Here is a 6,557-nt window from a genome sequence, read left to right on the forward strand (position 1 = left end):
TTCCCATTAGTAGGAAGAGCCAATAGTGCTGCTTTTGAATTTTCCTCAAAGAGGCTGCGTGGCCTCCTCTAAAGAAGTTTAAACTCACATGAGTTTAAACATTTCAAAAATTCACTCACATTTCAAAAGAACTGATCTTTTAAGCAGTGTTTGATCACATTTTCTTGCCTTTAGCATTGCTTAAGGCTCTTTATGGCGTTCCTCTTACTCAGTGAGGTACAGATTAAGCTTTGCTTTTTGCCTTTTTTGAAACCAGACAAAAATTAACTATTATAGCATGGAAAGTTAAAACCGATGTAGAGAGCCTTGGATACCTTCATACCACTTTGATAAAAAAAAATAAATTCTGGACCTTCTTCAGAATATTGCTATGGCAGAATTAACATAGGGCATGCCTGCTGGGTCAGATGCAGACTGCCGCATGCTAGATTTACTCATGATACGAGCTGGCATGGTACAAGTCAGGGCTTTCCAAAGGCACTTAGACATGTTACCATAAAACTAAATTAATGTTGCTGAGGAACACATCAGGTCGTTTATAGCAAGAAGGCTGGTCGCTGCAGGATTCTGTTTCAAAGGACTATAGGGCTTTTGTTTAGTTTTCGGTAGGGTATTGTAACCTCCTCCTGAAACAGATCAATCCTATTATATTTATTTATTTTTTTTCATTTGTTAGGGAACTTGAATATAGCTGTTTTAACTGTACAGCTGTTCTTTGAACATCTAAGGAGTACGTCGCTCTCCCATTTCTGCCAAAGAAAATCCTCCCTGGCTGTTGTTAAAATCAAGCCATGTTAAACACACTCAATTTAGGGAGCGAAACCTGAACTGTCTGATACAGGAAGGGAATTTTTCTCACTGGTTAGGGTATGCCAGTATTAAGTCCTTTCTCCTTCTGGTTCATATCCTTTATTTATTTATTTACTCAGTTTTTCTGGAGTGTTCATAGTCTTGCAGATTAGTTATCTGAACCTGTATTTCCTATTAGTAAGACGCTGCTTTCCCTGCCAGAGGCTCTAGAATGAGAGAAGGGATACATAGCAGTGAAACTGTGTGGATTTTAACAGAGCAGCGTATTTAAACATGGGGTTTTGGGGGTGGTGGCATGGCTATTTTATCTAGCAGTAAATCATAGGGTTGGGAGGGATGTTGAAGAGATCAGTCTTTGTTTCTCACCTGTTCTTGGAGATGTCCAATGATGGAGATGCTTTAGCCTCCACAGTTTATTCTAGTATTTTTCTATTCTTACCATTCTTTGGATATAAACAAGTTATATGTACAGCTTAGATTTCATATTCTTTCCATATGTGAAGTTCTCCAGTTTATTTGGGTGGTCTCATCTGGTTAGTTGAAACAGATGGAGTAATAGGCAAATCTTTACAGAAGCCCCTTGTCCTCAATTGAAAAATGTATATTGTTATTAAAGGCTTTTAGCCTAATGCCTTTGACATTCCCTGTATTCATTTCAAAATCTTTTTTAAAATGAATTTATAGAAAAACATTCTTTCATGATCTTGAAAGAGATTATATTTTGATAATGATACAGATCTAGTGGACCTGTAGAAAATAATCATTTTGAAATTGTTCAAGAGATGTGGGACATTCCAAAGTGGGTATGAAGTTCTGAAAAAGTAAAGATGGATCCTTAATGTTAGTCTGAAACTGGTTCTAGTAATTTATTTTACTGAGCACTAAGGGCTTATGCTGTAAAGTATTTCTAAGAACTATAAAGTATTAAATGATCAATAGAAGCACTTGGAATCAAATGATCTTGAAATTAAAACAAGGGAAGAGATTTCATTAATTTTCATGAGGAGACCTTCTACTGTCCTTTTCAGCTATTGTGATTTAACTGTATATTTCATTATTCTCCTATGTGTATTTATTATTCTAGGCCTAGGAAATTGGATAGTTGCATTTAACATTATGAAGAAATTGATAGTAAAGTAAAAATATGACTGTGGCTTTTCTTTCTTTCATTTTCCACTTTGGTAAATTTATTTTTGTACTCTATTTTCTTTGATTCTTTAGCATGCTATACCCAAAACCAGTTGTTCAATGGAGGTGTAATAAAAGTGATACAACAACTGAATCTGACCTTTTCAGGTCATCTTGTAGGTTTTGCAACTGTGATTATTCATTATGGCAAGCATTTTATGTGGGTGTTAATGGAATCTGTGATAGATCTTGAGCTTAACTCCAAGATGAAGACTTACTATTCATTTGATTAGGGCTCCAGTTTCCTTTAGAAACAATCTAACTGAAACTTCAATGAACTGTGGGGTGGCACAAAGCTCAGCAAACCAATATGCTTAATACAGTGACCTTATCATGTCTTTGGGAAATGAGCTAGAATATCTGTTCCACTGTATAGTCAGGGTTCAAAAGCACAGGTACATGGAGTTTGCAAATATAAAGAATCTGGATAAAGGGAATATATATATATGTGTATATATATATATATGTGTATATATATATATATACATACTACTACAGAGCAGGATATTTTAAGTAGGATGTAGTTAACTCTTGCGGAGCTGGTATTTACTAGGATACCAGCCAAGATTTGCTCTTCACTTGAGCACAGTTCTATACAAACTTTCATTTGATGCAACAGTATAACTTCACTGTCTTGGCCTCAGGCTGAAATATTTGAATAAGTATGTTTTGCAGTCACAACTACAGAAAAGGAAATCCAACATAGTGCTGTGCCAAGTAGAGCAGATTCTGATATTGTGTTCCAAAATGCCTACAATAAAAGCTTGCATCTGCATTTCGAGCCATGAGACCATGATCCCAGGTGGATACAGCTTAGCCAGGCTGACCAGTGAAAGCTTGGCCTCAAACTTGGAGATTTGCTTGCTGTGAGTCTTCAGGTGGTTCTGTGTTTGGAAGAAGGAAAAAGTTGAGGAGGATGGCACTAAGCTAAGGAATAGAAATGGCATAAGATCAAATGATATAATAAACACAGTACAAGAGAGGAATGAAAATAGAGTAATATCAACACAAACAGATCTTGTATTGATGCATGTTATTAAATGTAGTCTTTCAGTTCTGTAGGGCAGTAATAGCAAGATGCTTGAGACTTGTAAATATATTACTATCCTTTAAAATGAAAGTGTACTCCTTCCTTAGCATTTGTGACTGAAACTTATTTCTAGAACACATGTTACAGAGATTCATTGTGGAAAGAATTTTGCTCTGTGCTGTAGGACATTTTTTTTTTTTCCTCCTCTCTTCCTCTTGTCTCTCTCCAGTATATCTTGAGGAGAATCTGTCTAGTGGGCAATGCTGCATTCCCTACCGGAGTCTCAGGTCCACCATCAATGATTTAGAACTCTTTGGCTCCTTTTGGTATTTGCCCTAAATCTTAGGGCATCTTAGTTTAATTCCAGCCTCTCATTACTCTAGGGTATGGCAAAAATGTCTTTTCCCCTGCCTTCCGTCTATGCCCATTGCTATCTCTGTGCTTCTGCTCACTTCTTAATGATGGTGAGAGATGGACTGCCTTTATATCCTACACCCTTGGCTATACAGACTTTTCAGCATATGTTGCTCACATGTTTGTAATTTCCATCAGTTATCATGGGAGAGGAGGTAGACAGGGACCGTCAAAAGAAAACACTCTTTTTTTTCTTTCTTTTCAATGTATGTCTTCCCAGCAACAAGAGCATTTAGCAAGGAAGAGCTGACTTTGTTCCCTCTTCAGCTACTGGGATGTTCACATGTAGAAGTCATTGATTACTATCCACCGTTTCAGCAGCTCCTCTACAATCTTACGAGTTTCTGGATAGAAGGCACACTTAAGATGACCATTTGCCATCATGCATATAAAGACATTGTTTGGAGTGATATCTATGATGTTGACTGCAAGTGGACTACAAAGTAAGCAAGCTGTACCTTCAGCAGACTTGCAAGGAGACCTTTTGTTATCAATCAAAAATATTGAGATGACTGAACAATCCTTAAAAAAAAGAACAACTTTTTCCATTTTTCTAGTGTTCTGAAACCCAACCTAAACTTAACGCCAGTGTCAAGATTGGGAGTTGAGGAAACTGTTTTTCATATCTAGCAGGACTGGATGTTAGCTCCTTTTTTAAGGTATCAGATTAAACCATAGTCACAGACTAACCATTATGTTTTGATCTTTCTGAGAACAGGTGTGTTAAGTAAAGCAGTCCTGGATGACCAGGGACAGTATCAATGACAGAACTGATGTAGTTCTGCTTTGTGTTTCTTTGGTCAATCTTAAAAGCTAAAGTTCTCATTAGTGCTTTTTTCTTTAAGAAGTTTAAGTGACCTTTTGTTCTGCAAGATTTTTTGTTACCCCGCTTTAGAGTATGCGTAACAAAAACTGCAAGGAATAGTTTCACTGAGATATAGTGAATAGGTTTACTGTAGTTTGTCTTAAACTGTAATTTCTAGAGAAGTTGGCACAAAAATAGCTGCTGAGTCACAGAGATGAAGTTGCTGTCCTGTCCATCAGCACTGAGAGAAGTCTATGAGCTCCAGTGCCAATTCTCTTGAAGAATCCACACACAAATTGGATCTGAACTCAACAGTGATTGAACTATTGATCTGTTTGCTTTACATCCACCTTTTACAAAATAAATAAATAAATAAATAAATAAAAATGTAGGAGCAATTAAGAATCAGTAAAAGTCTTGTCAGCCTTCCTTTTGATAAAATGCAGGAAAAGGCAAATCGGGCATATCGTACACTTCGTATACAGATCAGATGCAGTCTCAGATACTTAAGGGAATTAACTAATAAACTTAGTGGAACAGTACAGCTTGCTGAACTGTTTCTGAGAACAATCACTTTGGAAAAAAGAACTCTAGTTTGCAGCATTTCCTACTTTTTCACATTTTAACTAGTTGTGCAGCCTCCAGGTTTGAGCGGCATTGCAAGGTTCAGTTATGAGCAAAGACAGATCAAACATAAAGAAATAAGCTGCTAGAAAAAAAAATTGAGTTTTCTGGGTGTTGTCAGATGCCTTTAAAAGGGTATAGTGCCTTCCAGACAAGCAAAAGAATGACTAGTTCAAAAGGCTGAAATGTTTTGAACAAAATCAGTGGTGCCATGGATTCAGACTGTCCAGAAACACCCTGCTGTACAATCCATAGAGCCATATACCTTGGTGATGTGATAGAGTATCTAGGGATTGCATGGCATCATTAACTGAAACTGTAGACATGATTTCATCAAATAAGAATGGATTTTGAATGGGGCCGAGGAAGCCAAAGAAAAAGTGTTCAGGAATAATCTTTTATGCATACGTCTATGACATTGGCAATTTTTTTACCCTGATTTTTCATGTTATTTATACTTTATATGATGTAATATATTCCATACTTAACATAAATATAAGGTCTGTATCTAAATAAACAGATGCATGTTTCCTTGGGCATGAGTATCACAGTTAGTCTGTATGGGAGATATCCTGGATGTTTTTTTTCCTGAACTCATAGTTGTCATGATGAAACTATAGGTCTAAATCCTGCTTCTTGCAAAACTGTTTAAGCTATTATGTTATACTAAAAAAGATGGTGAAGATTCAAGCTAAGAAACTGCTCCTTGTCCTGTCTCTCTCTCCCCCCCCCCCCCCCCCAAAAGTATCTATCTATTTATCCCTGGAAAAAGGCCTTTTGTGGAATCTGTGTCTGCAACCTGAACTCCCCTGTTAGTCACTGTCCAATAAAGACTGCATAGGCATTCTGTAAAATGTTATCTCTTAACTGGAAACGCTTCTTACCTGGGGCAATTAAGGGAGCTATTTCAAAAAACACTGTAAAGGTGACCTTATGGCACATCTTCATTTAATTGAGTAGAAAATTCAAGGAACTCCAGTCCTTATGAGTCAAAGTCCAAGGCCAGCTTTTGTTTATTTCTTAGTGCCTTTCTTAGGTATCTGTCATCTGGAAATCAATGAGAAAGAGCATGTCAAATGAAAAGACACATTTCATATTATGGCAAATCCAACTGACAAAGATCACAAAAGGCCGTCTGCCATTTCAGTTCTCAGGAATGGGATTTCTGTCAATCATGATGCAACAGGTGGGTACTTTCCCATCTCTAAAAATATGAATTTGTATTTCTTAGAAAATGAAAAAGTGTATGTATTGAGAATAGACAAGGTTGATTTCACCTTTAATAAAACTGTAAGAAATGGTCTGAAACAGAATATTTTCTATTATATTCTGCACTGCTGATATCAGAGAGTGATATCAATATTCTTTTCTTAACTTCTTCAAAAAGGGAGGGGAAACATTTCCTGAGGTATTGGTGCAACTTTACTACTATATATCTTGTCAAACTCGGTGTTGTTTTGAAAGCAGCATCTTTATCATGTACTGACATTCATTGGGTTCTCTTCTCTGAAACCATGGAGAATAATACATTAAATTTGGGCTATATTCAACAGTAATATTTATTTTCTCTATTCAAATGCTAGAGATGTAGAAGCTTGTTTTCTCTGTTTATGCATCATATTTTATTCCAGTGCCTAACATTGCATGAGTTTCTAAAAATGAAGTAGAAAAATATATTTTAAGAAA

The sequence above is a fragment of the Dromaius novaehollandiae genome, chromosome W (assembly GCF_036370855.1).
Source record: "Dromaius novaehollandiae isolate bDroNov1 chromosome W, bDroNov1.hap1, whole genome shotgun sequence".
NCBI classification, from domain to species: Eukaryota; Metazoa; Chordata; class Aves; order Casuariiformes; family Dromaiidae; genus Dromaius; species Dromaius novaehollandiae.